This window comes from Hirundo rustica, chromosome 13, assembly GCF_015227805.2.
Source record: "Hirundo rustica isolate bHirRus1 chromosome 13, bHirRus1.pri.v3, whole genome shotgun sequence".
Lineage (NCBI taxonomy): Eukaryota > Metazoa > Chordata > Aves > Passeriformes > Hirundinidae > Hirundo > Hirundo rustica.
In genome coordinates this window covers 15,672,898-15,686,912 of record NC_053462.1, presented here as the reverse complement: position 1 = coordinate 15,686,912, position 14,015 = coordinate 15,672,898, and the positions used below count along the sequence as shown (strand labels likewise).

The 14,015-nt window shown below is 42.5% G+C and overlaps 1 long non-coding RNA gene across 6 annotated transcripts in view; it reads left to right on the top strand.

Annotated features, from left to right (window-relative positions):
• Positions 1–14,015, top strand: part of LOC120758987 (uncharacterized) — a 36,591-nt gene that overhangs the window by 5,273 nt on the left and 17,303 nt on the right. For all 6 annotated transcript variants that reach the window (XR_009208311.1, XR_005703090.2, XR_009208312.1 and 3 more), the window contains one exon: positions 5,767–5,814. This is a non-coding gene — a long non-coding RNA (uncharacterized LOC120758987). The remainder of the gene's footprint in view (positions 1–5,766; positions 5,815–14,015) is intronic.

The window sequence follows — 14,015 nt, the reverse complement described above, 5'->3', positions numbered from 1 at the left end:
TTGCCACCTCGATCGGTGATGAAAAAGTATGAAGGCGATTGTCATTGCAGCCTTCGGGGAGGGCCCGGGGGGTGGGGGGGGAAGGACCGGGCACCAACAGTATTGATCAGAAGAAGGATAAATCTTTTAACTGCTTGTTAATACCATAAATATGGTCTACACAAGTTTCCACTCTTGTTAAGTCTAATCAGTACATGGAAGATGGAGACATAGCCCACTTGAATGGATTTTTATTATTGCCAGAGGGGTACTTGCATCTGTGGGCTCCTTCCCCTCCTCGATTTGAGCAGCTCCCCCACCCCCCCTTCCAAAATCCCCCCTCGCAGAGGAAGATCGTGAAGGTGTGCAGAAAGCACAGGAGACAAATCCAAGCTTTTTGTCCTTTCTTCCTTTTTCCAAATACTCATTTTTAATATATATATATATATATATATATATATATTTTTTTTTTTTTTTTTTTTTTTTTTTTTTTGGTAAAGCTGAACGGGTCATGGCGGGGAAAGCCTAAAGGGGGGAGCCCGCTCCCCGACCCCCCCCCACCTTTATTCTTGGGATCTCTGGATGAAAGGCTGACCCAGTAATTCGGTTTGATGATAACCATTTTCATGCTTGAAAACAATCTGCCAAATTAAACCTAAATGGAAAGAGCAGTGGGAAAGGTAGTGAGAGCAGGGCGTTTTGAAATCCCCACCACCTCTCCGAAAGGGATTGTTTGGCCAAAGGAGGAGGGAAAGGCAATTAAATAGACTAAAGATGATTTAAATCCCAACCAAAAATAATTCCAGGGAGAAGTTTGCCCCCTCCGGTGTTGCCCAGCCCTGGATTTGAAAACTTTGGCCCAACTTGTGGCAATAGCTACAGCTTTGCTCCGCAGGGGTCAGAGGTGAGGGCTATTTTAACCCTAAAAGCCTGCGAGTGACCAAGGTTGCGGCTGGGCTCGCAGCACTAATAGCCATAATTACCTCCTCCCCTTCCAGGGACATTCCTCGCAGCAGCAGCGTTAGACCCTGAATTGAAGAAAATCCTGGAGTTGAACATATCTTCGGGGGTAAATAACAGCAATATGAAGGAATTTCAGAGCTCTCCCTTTTGCTTGGGGGGATTGAAGCTTTTTTTTCTTTTTTTCTTTTTCCCCCCCTCTTTTTTCTTTTTTTCCTCCTTTCCCCCCCCCCTCCCCCCCCCCTCCTTGCCAGCATTCCCAAGGCGCTGGGTCTTTGTCTTAGAAGGAATGGAGTGTCTGAATGGTGTGAAAGGGACAGAGAGGGTTGCTTCAAATCGATTTTACTTGTCCTCTCTGTCTTTTCGGATCAACGCCCTTCAATGGACACATAGGTGCTCTTTCAACCAAAAACTTGTGCAACATTTTCTGCCTGTATTGGTGCTAAATACAATAAATGCTGGGCAGATTTTTTTCCCCCTTTCTTTCTTTCTTTCTTTCCAAAGCAGAAAGCACCCTAATTAAATTGTTTTATATGGACAGTCAAGACAGACCAATTAAGTATGCATTAGTATAAAGATATATTCGAGAGATAAGCGCTCTATAGGAGCCCTGTCTAGGCAAGGTGTGGAAAGTGTCCTCTCGAAGAGAGGCTGTGAGCAGGGTTTCATATGGATTTTTCCCCTCCATTGCCTCCTATACTCGAGTAACGGGCTGAATAAGTTAGCGAAAAGCCATTAGTGAAAGTGGTTTCTAAACAAAGTTAACAGGTGGATGTAGCTGGTTTTACATTTGAATAACAGTCGCACATCTGTAATACACAGCCCTGGATTTCTGCAGCGCCTGTGCAGGCAGTGTCCATTCGCAGAGGTAAACGCCTTCGACCTAGGGCTGAGGTGCACACGCACACGCACGGGGATAAAATAAATATCTGGGCACCTCTGTGGGCTGCAGAACATGGTGTGAGTGAGCACACACCGACGATGCAGATGTAGCCGTGTAGCCATTGTGTGGAGGCACCCAGCCTGCATCAGACGGGCACCCACACCCCAGGCACTGCTGTCTCGGACACCTCACCGGACACAGCACACTCCTGGGGTGACTGCAAGGGGAGGCATTGGCTTTCCCAGGAGAGAAATAGCAGATCAGGGTAAAACATACACATACACACGCGAACTTCTCTTGCTGCCCATTTTATCACTCTGGGAAAGCTCTCGTTATGGTTAACCACAGGAAACAGGCTTTAAGCTCTTCTCCATTACCATTATTATTATCATTATTTTTCCTTCACTGTAGATTTTCCATATCGTTAAAAAAAAAAAAAAAGCCCCAAAACAACAACAAAAAAACCACCGCCACACCAAAAAACCAGCAACAACAAAAAAACCCCAAACCACCTCAAACAAAAAAACCCAGACAAACAAACAAACAAAAAACCGCCGAGCCCCCAGCTCTGCCTCAGCATGGTCCTGGGGCAGGCAGAGCCGCGGGATGCGATGGGGAGGAGGGGGGAGGTGGGCTGGAAGTTGCTGGGGCACCCTGCATCCCTGGGCACATCGTTCCCACCCGCTGAGGCTGAGCTGTGGGAGCGAGCCCTGTGCCCGGAGATGCTGCAGGGTGCGACCGGGGAATCGCCCTTTCTCCGTGCCACTGCGGCGCAGAGAGCGCTTTTACTGGAGGGGTCGGGGGAGAGGGGACTGAGGGGTTCAGGGATGCAGAGCAGCGCTGCGGGGGCTGCCCGCTTTGATCCCCATTTTCCAGCAGCGCTCTGCGTGTGTCAGCCCATCGCAGGGATGTGGGAGACGGGGCTGAATAAGCCATCCCTTGCTTAGGTGCTTTAATGGCACGGTAAACAGGTTAGAAACGGAGGGTTTTTAAAGACTCGGTTTTTCTTTATTGGTCACCTTCGAAGATAAATCATAACAGACGGTATGGGGGGCAAAGAATTCATCTAAAGGAGATCTCAGCAAGTCACTACCCGGACAATAGTCCACCTCCTGTTGGGTTGCGTATTGATCAGGAGAGGAGCTGAGGATGTCGCCACACTAAATATTTACTGATCACACACAAATAGCCGCGACTTGAACGATTTTCTCCTGTGAGGAGAGCAGAGAGAGAAGGGTAAATCATTTTATTAGTGTGTATAAAGCAAAGAGCACACTCTGGCTTGGAGTGTTTTAAAATGTGTCTTCAGCTGGATGAAAAGAGTTAGGGAAATCGATATGGAGTGATTAGACGAACCAGTCGTGTCAAAGAGAGAGGCTGTGAATTTCATGGATTTGGTTATACCGGGAGGGGGAAAATATACCGAGAGATTAAAGGGAGGAACCCATTGTAGCAGAGCCAATGAAAAAATAATATCTAATCAGACCCGGCAAAGGTAGGGACGGGATAAGACCCACATTTCTAAAGAATCACATCAGCTGGAGAGGGATCAGGGACACAGATGAAAGAGGCAAACGGGGGGAGAGCTGGAGAGTAGGAGCCTAGAAATGCTACAGAGCAAATCCAGGAGAAGCAGGGAAAAGTCGCCTCTGTGGAGCAAAGCTGAGATACCACGAAAATGGGGACAAAAGGCTCAGGAGCGAGGGAGAGGGCTGGAGTAATCGGGCGCCTGCCTTGGAGGTGAAGTTGAGGGGTGCCCAGCCCGTGTTCCCACCAAGCAGAGAGGGCTCTGACAGCAGAAGCGAGGGCACATCCAGCTCCCACCCGAGGGGTTTAAATCCTTCTCCTGCAAGTTTGTTCTCCCCTCTCCTTCCCGCCCCCCTCCCTCCCCACAAGCTAATGTGGTGAGTAAAATGGATTTTAGCGTTTAACCACCTCATTTTATCCACGTAATGACAAGGCTCGTAATATGTAATCTACAGATTACTGCCATCCGAGGGTGACCACAAGTGGCATAAAAAAAAATTTAAAAAAAAAATTAAAAATTCAGCATTTCTGCAAATGACAAAACGGCTAAAACCAGCCCTTGTTTGAAGTATTGCAGCTGGGGAGTTGCTGCTGCAGGATTTTATCGGTCATAGGGAGCAATTCAGCCGTGGCTCAGGTACTGCCCTGGGGTGTCTCGGCGGATTAAAGAAAACTTTGCTGGAGACAAGCAAATATCTGAGTGCCAAAGGGCACAAAGATGGGAGTAGGGCAGGGCTCTGCCATGCCACGGTAAAATACATTCTGTGGGGATGCTGGGGATTATTATTATTATTATTATTGTTTTTGCCTCGAATCCGTGATGTTTGGCCCGTGTTCACATGCTACCTTCTCTCCGCGGATTTTTCTTTAGCAGAAAATAGGATGCGACTGCAGAAAACTAAGTCAAAACAGCGAGAGAAAGTTTGAACTGCACTTTAAATGATGCTGATTGCTGGGAGGGAGGAAAGGCATCTCAAGCTAGGAACCGAGGAGTAAAACTGATGTGAAAACAGCTTTTCACTTCTCCTCCGAGTGCTAATTTTGCTACTGTAAACAAACACTGAAGTTAGAAACAGCTGCAAATAGCCTGCCGGGCACCCAGGGCTCAGGGACCGGAGGGGGTTGACTTTTGTTCATCTCTCGGGTTGAATTTCCCCCCAGCTTTGCTTTTTTATTTTTTACCCCGAAATCAGGGGCTGATGCTGTGGAGAAGGGACAAAAAGTATGGGCGTACTGAGAGCATTTCGTGTGAGCCTGTGGAGTGCAGGCAGCTCGGCTGGATCACTAATGCAACAGGAAACCTCGGGACAGACTCAGCCTAATTAACAGTTTTCCATAGCTGAAGCGATTTTTAAGAATCCCAGTGGATTAGCCCAATATGTTCAGGTGTGAGGCTACGAGGGCCTATAACTCCTTTCACTATAATCTTATAACCTCCTTACCTAATTCCTTAGATTGCAGATAGGAAGAGTCTGACCCTGGAGGTCGTAAAGAGCTGGGTTTCATTAACCCTTCCCTCCCCGGCGCCGCTCCAAGGTTAACTGCGCCGGGCTGTGTGCTCGGGGGAGCGAGGGAGGGCGGCCAGGAGAAAGGGATTTGCGAGAGGGGTCGATCCGACGGGAGGGCAAAGCTTAAAATGATTTCTGCTCCCTCCATTCTCTCCCTTCAGCCAAAGGAAATATGGAAATAGGGAACTTTTCTCTTTCCCATGCATCCGGAGGTGCATAAATGTACGGATGTTTGTGAGGCAATTCATCCCCTTTACACCATTTCATTATTGTTTATTATTTTTGATTATTTTTTTTCCCCTCGAACGTGGAGGAAATGAAACATTCTAGAACCATCAGCAAAAACCAGAGCCATCTCCATCTTCAGGACCAGCACCAATCTCTTGAGATTCTTGTCCACAGTAGAGCTGTAATCTTTAAAGGAAAAACAAACAAACAAACAAACAAACCAACCAAAAAAGACCACCACCTAGAAAAGCTTCTCAGACTGTATTTGCCTGGGAACACACCTGGTTTATATTTTAATAGGTAGTTACATTGTATTGATTCAGGGTACATCATTGATGTTGAAAGTTAATAACTCTCAAATTATATCTATCTGCCTACATACATAATTGCATACACAGTATAAGACTGGAGGAATTTGCATTTTGCAGCACATTCTTTGTTCTTAAATCTTTTAACACACTGAGTTGTTCCTTTGAAGAAAATGTTATTGAACCACATGTTTAAGGAAAAGATGCTCCTAAACTATATGTTTAAGCAATGAAATTGTTGAGTGAAATACAGATTTCTTTGTATCTCACACAAACCTTGCCACGCACCAATCTTAACCTACACATCGAACTGCCTTTTTTTTTTTTTTTTTTAAATTATTATTTTATTTTTTTTATTTTTTTCCTCTCCCAGTTAGAAGGCAGAAATATGTGAACTGCGGAGAGAGGCGGGTACTTTTTGGTAAGTATGTTTAGATATGATCTTCAGATACATTTATTGTACTTTCAAATTCTTGGGATACTAATTGAGCTGGCAAACAATATCCCAGCTGAATGTCTCAGCTTCTTCCCTATTTAACAGGCTTTAATGTAGAAGTATATTGTAGCCATCCTTCTACTAAACAATGTAGCTGAGGAGTCAGCAAAAAATGAAAAAAACATGTTAAAACCAAATTATAATTGCTGCCTTATATCTGACTCTTCTTCCTTTCTGCAGTCCTAATGAACTCTTTAAAGTTTTATTTATTTATTTATTTTTATTTCTGAGTGACAGATCAAAAATAATTAGCAGAATCAGAAGCAGCCGGGAAGCTTGAAATAATGTGTCTAAATATTTCATATTGCTACTTATAATACCAGCCCTTCGGTTGTAAAAAGGAACCATTCCCTATTTATTCTGTGGTGGTTTATAAATACAGAAGGATAGATTTTTTTTTTTTTTAATTTTCCCAGGGCCTGTCTCAGCGATGCCATAAATAGAGATTGAGCTATCAGGAGGGAAAAAAAAAAAAAAAAAAGAAAGGAAAAAAAAAAGGGAAAAAAAAAAAAAACAAAAAGAGAGAAAGAATAAAATAAAAGCGAAACCCTGGACAGGAATAGAGACAGACAGATAAATGTATAACTGCATCTGAACGATGTTACATAGCATGTTAGGAGTTGGTAAAAAGAAATTAAATCTATCGCATATTTATAACCTCATAATTAAAATACATTCTTATCTCTCTCCTCTGAAAGGTTGCAGCTTTCTTGGAAGTATTTTGAGTGCATATTTTAAACTCCATGTCTCGAACTGAATTAAGATGAGCTGTTTTGCCCAAGAGTAAAACCTTTGTTTACAATTTAATATTTAACTTTCAGCTGCCTACCCACTGCCATATCGTTTTCTTTAGATTTTACCTCCTTACATTTGCAGGCTTTATTTAAAATGATGTTAGCCTATACCAAATCCTAATTTCTTATCATAAGAAATGAGTCAGTGTAATCCAAACCAGTCCCCCTGGTCTAATCGAGGTAAATTGGATGAGAATATTTCACATTCAAAGGGTTAAAGCTAAACCTAAAACTTTAAAGCATAGAGATACCAGCAAACAGTGAAAAATGGTACATCTGCTCTCTCTTGACAAGCTTGCATTATATCACATGTAAGGAAGCCCAAATTTTTGAATCTAAGACCAGTTTTAGTTTTTAATAGGAAATAATTACATGGAACTTTATTTCCAGAGAGAATGTCCCTTCCAGCTACAGTGTTTTGCTTTGATCTAAGTATTAACTGGTAATAAAATAACCATATTTTGGATCCTAAGCATATTGATGCTTAGAGGAATGTTATGCTTTCAATCAAATTTTAACTTTAGATTATCCGAAGGTATTCATCCTTCTTTTGTCAGAAACCAATTTGCTCTCTTACTCCTACAGCTACTCACATGTGGTTTGGTATACTTTGTTATTTTATAGTGGAATTTGCACTATCGAGGTGGAAAACTTTTAGATGGAATGAGATCATGTTCCAGCCTGGCAATTTGGGCTGTTTCTCATACAGGTCCCCAGTCCACCCCAGTCCAGCCCTTCTTTACACTTGTTGTGCACCACCACCATCGCTCACCTCTGAGGGCGACCGCTGCATCAAGATTTTGTTTTAAATATTCAGATTTTTTAATTTTTTTTTTTTTCCTTTTTTAACCTGGGGAATCAATCATTTGGACCCATCCTGAACAATTAACCTCCCGTTTATATTACAGCCCCAAGTGCAGTACTTCATAAAGACATGAAAAGGACATCCCAGTCAGCAGGACCCGAGCCCAGGCTTGTCACAGAGTATAAAAGGAGAGAGAAGGGGAGTTTTTAGCTCTTTGCCCCGCCAATTCTTAATAGTTCTAAGTTTCAGTGTGACAATAAAACAGTTTTGATAACATAGCTCGTGGGTTTCTCTGCCACATAAAGTTTTCTTAATAATAAAAAAGAAGAAACTTTATCCCTGCTAAATTAAAATAGGGCAGATGTTGGATATGGTTCATATTAGCCAGCCTTTCACCCCTTTGCCCCTGGCACTAAAGTTCTGACTTTTTCTTTCTACTATGTCTGTTTCTAACTGAAAGGTATTATTCCTGCCCTGGCTCTCTTCTTCTATTTATTTTTTCAGTGTCTAAAATTAAACCTATTCATTTAGTAATATACATTCTATTTCACATTGCTAAACCTGGCCAGAGAGGGGAAACGTTTTCCAAAAAAGTGATGCACCACTGACCTTAAAAGAAAACATGAAGCAGGGAAAGCTGTTCTTAAAAGGTTTATTTCTAGAGATTTTTGTAACTCTGTTGACATTATAGGGATAATGGCCGTATTGCAATGGGCTTTCAAGGCCCAAGAGGTTTATGTCTTCTTCTGACCATAAGCCTAATAAAATTTTAAAGGTGCACAAAGTCTCATCACTTTAGATATTTAAAACTAGTTTGAAAAATCTCTTGAGAAGCATACATTATGGTGGATAGCCCCACTGAGAAAGCAGGGGATAGACAAAAAAAATACCCAGAGTCCAAACCCAAATAAACCCCCCCAGTTTTTTTCGTGCTAGCTCTATGAAAATCCTGGCTATTAAACTCCCAAGGATAGTACAGCTCTTTCCTCCAGGGCTGTGCAGATAGAATTTATTGTCCATTTGGAATGATCAAGTTTAGGCTAATAAAAGGCCCTCTGTAAGCAGAAATGCCCAAGTTGATGTTTGGCAGAGTTTTCAGTGGTGGAGTTTATAGAGGACGGGGGCTCTGCACTATTTGAAATAACTCCTACCCCAGCAGCTGAAGATGATCTGACACACAAGTAAACCTTAGCAGGCAGTGACTGAAGGTTAATCAGCGCTGCTTTCTGAGCTGGGTGCTTGAAAGCAGGAAAAAGTGAAAGCTGCTTTCTCTAGCTCTTCCCTATGCTAAGGTGCTGCTAACTTTTATGAATTTTTCCCTCCTTCCTCTTTTACTATCTGTCTTTGTGCCTGAGGGCCAGTGAAAGAACACTGCAGATTCTAGATTGCTTTCAGAGTTTCCCTTTGCTGATGATGGATTACCATGTCAATTTAAACGGCATAGGATTAATTTGTTTCAATGATTTCTCTTTAGGCTGAAAGCCAGTCTTTTTTTCTATCTCTCTCCTTGCTCTTCAGAAAAAAATAATAACAATAATAATAATAATAAATCCTTAACAACCCCCCAAACACTTTTGAGATCCCATGTTAAAAAGACAATAATAGAAATAGACAAGTTAGGTGTAATGTTGCAACACAGTTGTAGGTTTGAGTGTTTTTATCTCGTTCTGAGGGGCTGCAGCATACAGTCAGTCACATTAAAATGAAATTGGATCCAACGTTTATTCAATAAATACTTGTCTTGTAGGTAATCCAGAACAGAGTGCTTTTGACACATAAGGACTTAATTTGTCTTGGATAACAAGTTATTAATATGGCACATTTAAACTTGCCACCTACAATAAGGTCATTTAGATCTATAATACGACTCATGAGAGAACTTCATAAAGCCAGAAACAAAGTTTGAAACTGCCTCTGAGGCGCGGAGCAGACGCATGGCTCACGGTTTGCTCTTTTCAGAAGAAAGTTCAGAGCAAGTAGGAGCCACCCAAACCCAAATGGTGTGCATCTGCTCCTCTTTGAAAGGCAAACGTAAATGGAGCAAGGAGGGGAGGGAAAAAAAAAAAAAAAAAAAAAAAAAAAAAAAGGAACCCAAACACACATTTTTGAATGAGTAAGCTTTAAAGCTGTGCTGCGTCTGCTCGCAAACTCATCGCAGCTTTGAAAGTGAAAAAACAACATTTGGTTCAGAGTGGAAATTCGCCTGCATTTGCGCCCTACCTCTTCCATGTGCTTTGCAATTTACCCTCTTTTAATAATAAGTGAGGAAGCTGGAACATCATCCACCCATAAATGTTATTGCTGTAATTTGACTGCTCTGTGTTTGTTCATGCATTAGTTGTATATGTAAAGCGAAGTGGGGATGGATGGTGGCGACTCCCGAGCAGCGCGAACAAACAGAGTCGCTCGGGATTTCAACACCCAAACATCCTGCAATTGTTTTCAGTTTTGGTGTCTTAGGTTTCAGACCTGCCCTAACCCAGTGGTGCCTGCAAGAGGTGCATCAGGAGGGCAATATTGTGGGAATGCTGCTCAGGGCGTGTTTGGTGACTGGCAATTCGGCCTCCACGCTGTGTCCCTGAGCTTTGTTATTCTGCTTTTCTGTACTAAGCTCTTGGTTGCTCTTGCCCTGGCAGATTCTGTCTCTTTAAGTAACTAAATCTCATTTTTAAGCTGTTCCTGGGAAAAGGATGTTACACATGAGTAGAAAAATGCAGGCAAGAAAGGCTAATTGAATGAAAAGAGAGAATTAGGTTAAAAATAGAGTACAATCTAGTATCACATTTTCACTAGTGTAACCTGAAATGAAGGTGTCTCCAAGTCCCCAGTGATGCCAGAGTGTTTAGATGTTGGGCACAGATGGAGACACCTATTGAAATGTGTCTGAAGAAGATTAATAGGACTTGTCAGTGTTGGGAAAGCACTGCTTTGCTGTAAATTTCTACTAGCACAAGATGAATTACCGATGAATGCTCAGTTATCAACCCCATCACTATCATTGGACACTAAATCAAATTGAGCAGTTATCTACAATCAGAAAATTTCTTTTAAAAGTAGGCATACACCTTTAGGCTTAAACTCTTTAATAAGACAATATCCTCAATGGTGTGTGTGTGTGTTCACAAAGGGATATGATTTAAAGTTCCTATACAAAAACCTTCTGATCAGAAACGAACTCCAAGTTCAGTGTGAAATCAGCATTGTCAAACAATAGAAGATACTCAGAAAATGCTGGTTATATAATACAGAGTTCTGATGGGGGCCTGACCCAAAATGGATTTTCATGTGTGTCATTAGATTTTGGATCCATCCCTGTCTGTGAGAGGTTTTTTTTCGATCTCTTCTCTCTCCTTATTTACAGTGACAATAACCCCCCACTTCTCTCTACCTTAAGGCTAGGGCATCCAAATCATACATTAATGCAAAATAGCCATCATGACTCAGGATATATGTATAATAATAATGTCCCCCCCCCAACATATTTAGGAAATTACAGCTTAATATAATGAACTATGTGATGAAAGAGCCAATGAGGATTTTAAATGAGAGTGTTTCTGTCTCTCCTTTATGAAAGGGGAAACTGTCTCAAGCAAAACTACCACAAGTATTTACCAGCCCGCTCCTGAAGAATGTTACCTGCATTTGCCATCTGATGCTCCTGATGACAATGATATTAAATAAGCATTACACATACTTTTACTTTCTAGGATTTCTTTCCCTCTCACCTAGACACTGCATGCTTTATCCAAGGAGGTTTATCATGGCTTGTTCTCCAAAGTCAATTTTTCCCTTTTATTAGAGACCAGGCCAGTTTGTGTTTAGGGAGGGAGACAGGTACAGAGCCTTTATCTGATCTGTGTCCCCGACCACCACTGCCTTCTTAATAGACAGCAGATTCCCGCTCTGGAGGATCTGGCCCTATCTGGGTTACTTCTTAGCCAAGGAATGTATCCTTCCCTCCGTCTCCACTTATCTCACCTGTGATGCATGCTGCTTTCTGAGAAGGGAATCGTGTGCTGTTTACCGCGCAGCACAGTTTCAAAGCCTTTGTGTGTTTCTCATCTCCAGCCAAAGCTTATTATTTACCACCCTAAAAATTCACCAGGAATAAAGGATAGCAGAAGTCATTGTCTTCATTTTTACACCCCAATTTTCACGCAGCAAACGCCCTGCTTTCGGACCAGATTCCAGTCAGATGGAAGTTATTAACTTTCGGCAGAACGGGGCCGATTTCAGCCAGCCACAGCCCGTGCCCTTCGAACACAGGCGCTTTGCAGCATCCCCGTGTTTATTTTTTTTCTTTGGAGGGCATGATTCTTTAAACATATTTGTTTTACACAGAGCAGCAGTTGAATCCTAACTCCCCCCTCCCCACCCCTCCCAAACATGTAAAGAGAATATTAATAGGGAATATTAACAGAGGTGAGTGCAGCATGAAGCTAGTTGGGTTGTAGTAGCTGAGAAATATGAACTAGTGAACATAATCCATAAACTCCATTTGGTTACTATAATACTCCAATCTGTATTTATTACAACCCCACTCTGATGCTTATACAACTGCAATTGCTAGATTTATACACTCTAATGGTTTCACAATAAGAAAAACCTGTGTCTTTATCTTTCTTTTCCTGTCCAAAATAACCCCTTCCACATATACTTCAGGCTTCTCCGGACCTTGTCTGGGTTTAATCACAGGCTTTGGGACAAAATGTGCATTATTAAGAAGTATAAATATTTTCAGAAGCAATCAAAGGGTTGAAAGATTGATTCGGCATGTAGATTGGATTTAATTCGAAGCAGCTTTGTTCTAATGAGGACTACTGGGATACAAAGACGGCAGCCGCTTATGGCCACCAGTTGGGAACTTCGACTCGCTGCAACAACCTGTCAAGAATTCCAAGAAACTGCTCGGTATTGCACAGAGAGGTGGTGGGGAGGACGGCGGTCTATTGTTTGCAGCCTCCTTCTGAGGCTGGGTTAAGATTTCATAAGTCCCTATTTTACCAAAATGACAATTCAGCTTCTTGCTGCCCACAGGGCCAAATCCTGCAGTCTCTCGCTCGGGGAAAACCCCCACAGACTTTGTGGGTGGCTTTGCCTCGAGGGAAAGGTGGCAAAGCTTGGCTGAACCTCAACTCCAGCCAGTTTGGGAGCTGTGCGGAAATTTGTCCTGCTCCCAGACCTGGCTGCGTTCGCAGTGACTTGTTCCATTCAGTTTTGCCGTCTGCACTTCTAGATGTGATGGGATCTTTTTGTGTAGGGAGGTGTTTATCCCTAGGGAGAATTACAGCTCTGTGAGTGCTTGGAAGCTCCTGTCTCTGTTGGGTGACCCAACAGGACTGCTAGACCCGTCCTGCTTCCCACTTGCAACGTCCAGTAAAACATTCTTGGGATGATGCTGAACCCGAGAGGACCCTTGACTGCTTTCCCCTCAGACTTAAAAACCCCCAACAGTAAAATGTGAGCGTGAGCTGTGGGGGGTGTCGCGTCACAGGTACTTGGTTTCCTAAACGCTGAGTGTACAGTCAGAATCACGGGATATACAGGATCAAACACGGACCAGCTTCTCTCTCCCCTGAGCCCCCCCTTGCCTACTTTTGTCCATAAAAGCAATAGAAAGAGAGAAAGCTTGAATTTTCTGAACTGTTTCACCCATCCACAGCTGGAATTCCAAAGCAAAATGAAAATGCCTTTAAAATCAACCCTACATGGGAGCCTGAGAGAACAAGTTTTCCTTTGTTGTAGGGTATAGTATTATTTGCTGTAGGTTTTTGATATACATTCTAAATTAGGCCTGCAAAGGAATGCTTCATCTTTAATTCATCACTCTCAGCTGAAAGAGATTAGCAATGTCTAGCACGCACCCTTCGTATGGTGCTGACCTCATCAAGTATGGCCTGAAATTAATTAGCCTCATTCATTCCAAATGGAAAAGGATAATGGAGCTGCATTTTAGAGATGACCATCACAAATTGTATGCAGCATATTTAAAATCTTTCCCCCCTCGCTCCCTTCCCCATTTAAAAAAAAAAAAAAAAAACCTATGTAGATTAAAATTCTTTCCAGAACTTGCAATATGTCGGAGTTATCGAAGCATTAGGAGCAGAAACCCTTCCGTTTTTATTTGTGGAACTGGGAGCCACATTTTGTATGTGTGGCTGTAAAAGCAGCAAGCCTGTCTTAATGGCAGAACACCTGGAATTAATTTGATATTTCCAGGTGCTCTGGCAAACTGGGACATCAAGCACTTGATGTTTAAACATTCTTCCACTGGCTTGCTTAAATCAATATGAAAGTGGTGTCCCTTTGTCATTCATACATGCAAAGTGCTAGCACAAACTCCAGCTTGGCTTCAGAGTCCTACATCACTCATAATCTAATTAGAAATCAGAGCAGAGCTGAAGCAGCATTCTTTGTGGATTCTTGGGCAGCAAATGGGGATACTTGTCTTTTGTTTCCCTCCTCGATTGCATCGTTCACAAGCTTTCACACCACATCTCTAAAGGTGGTTAGGTGCCTCAAGATGT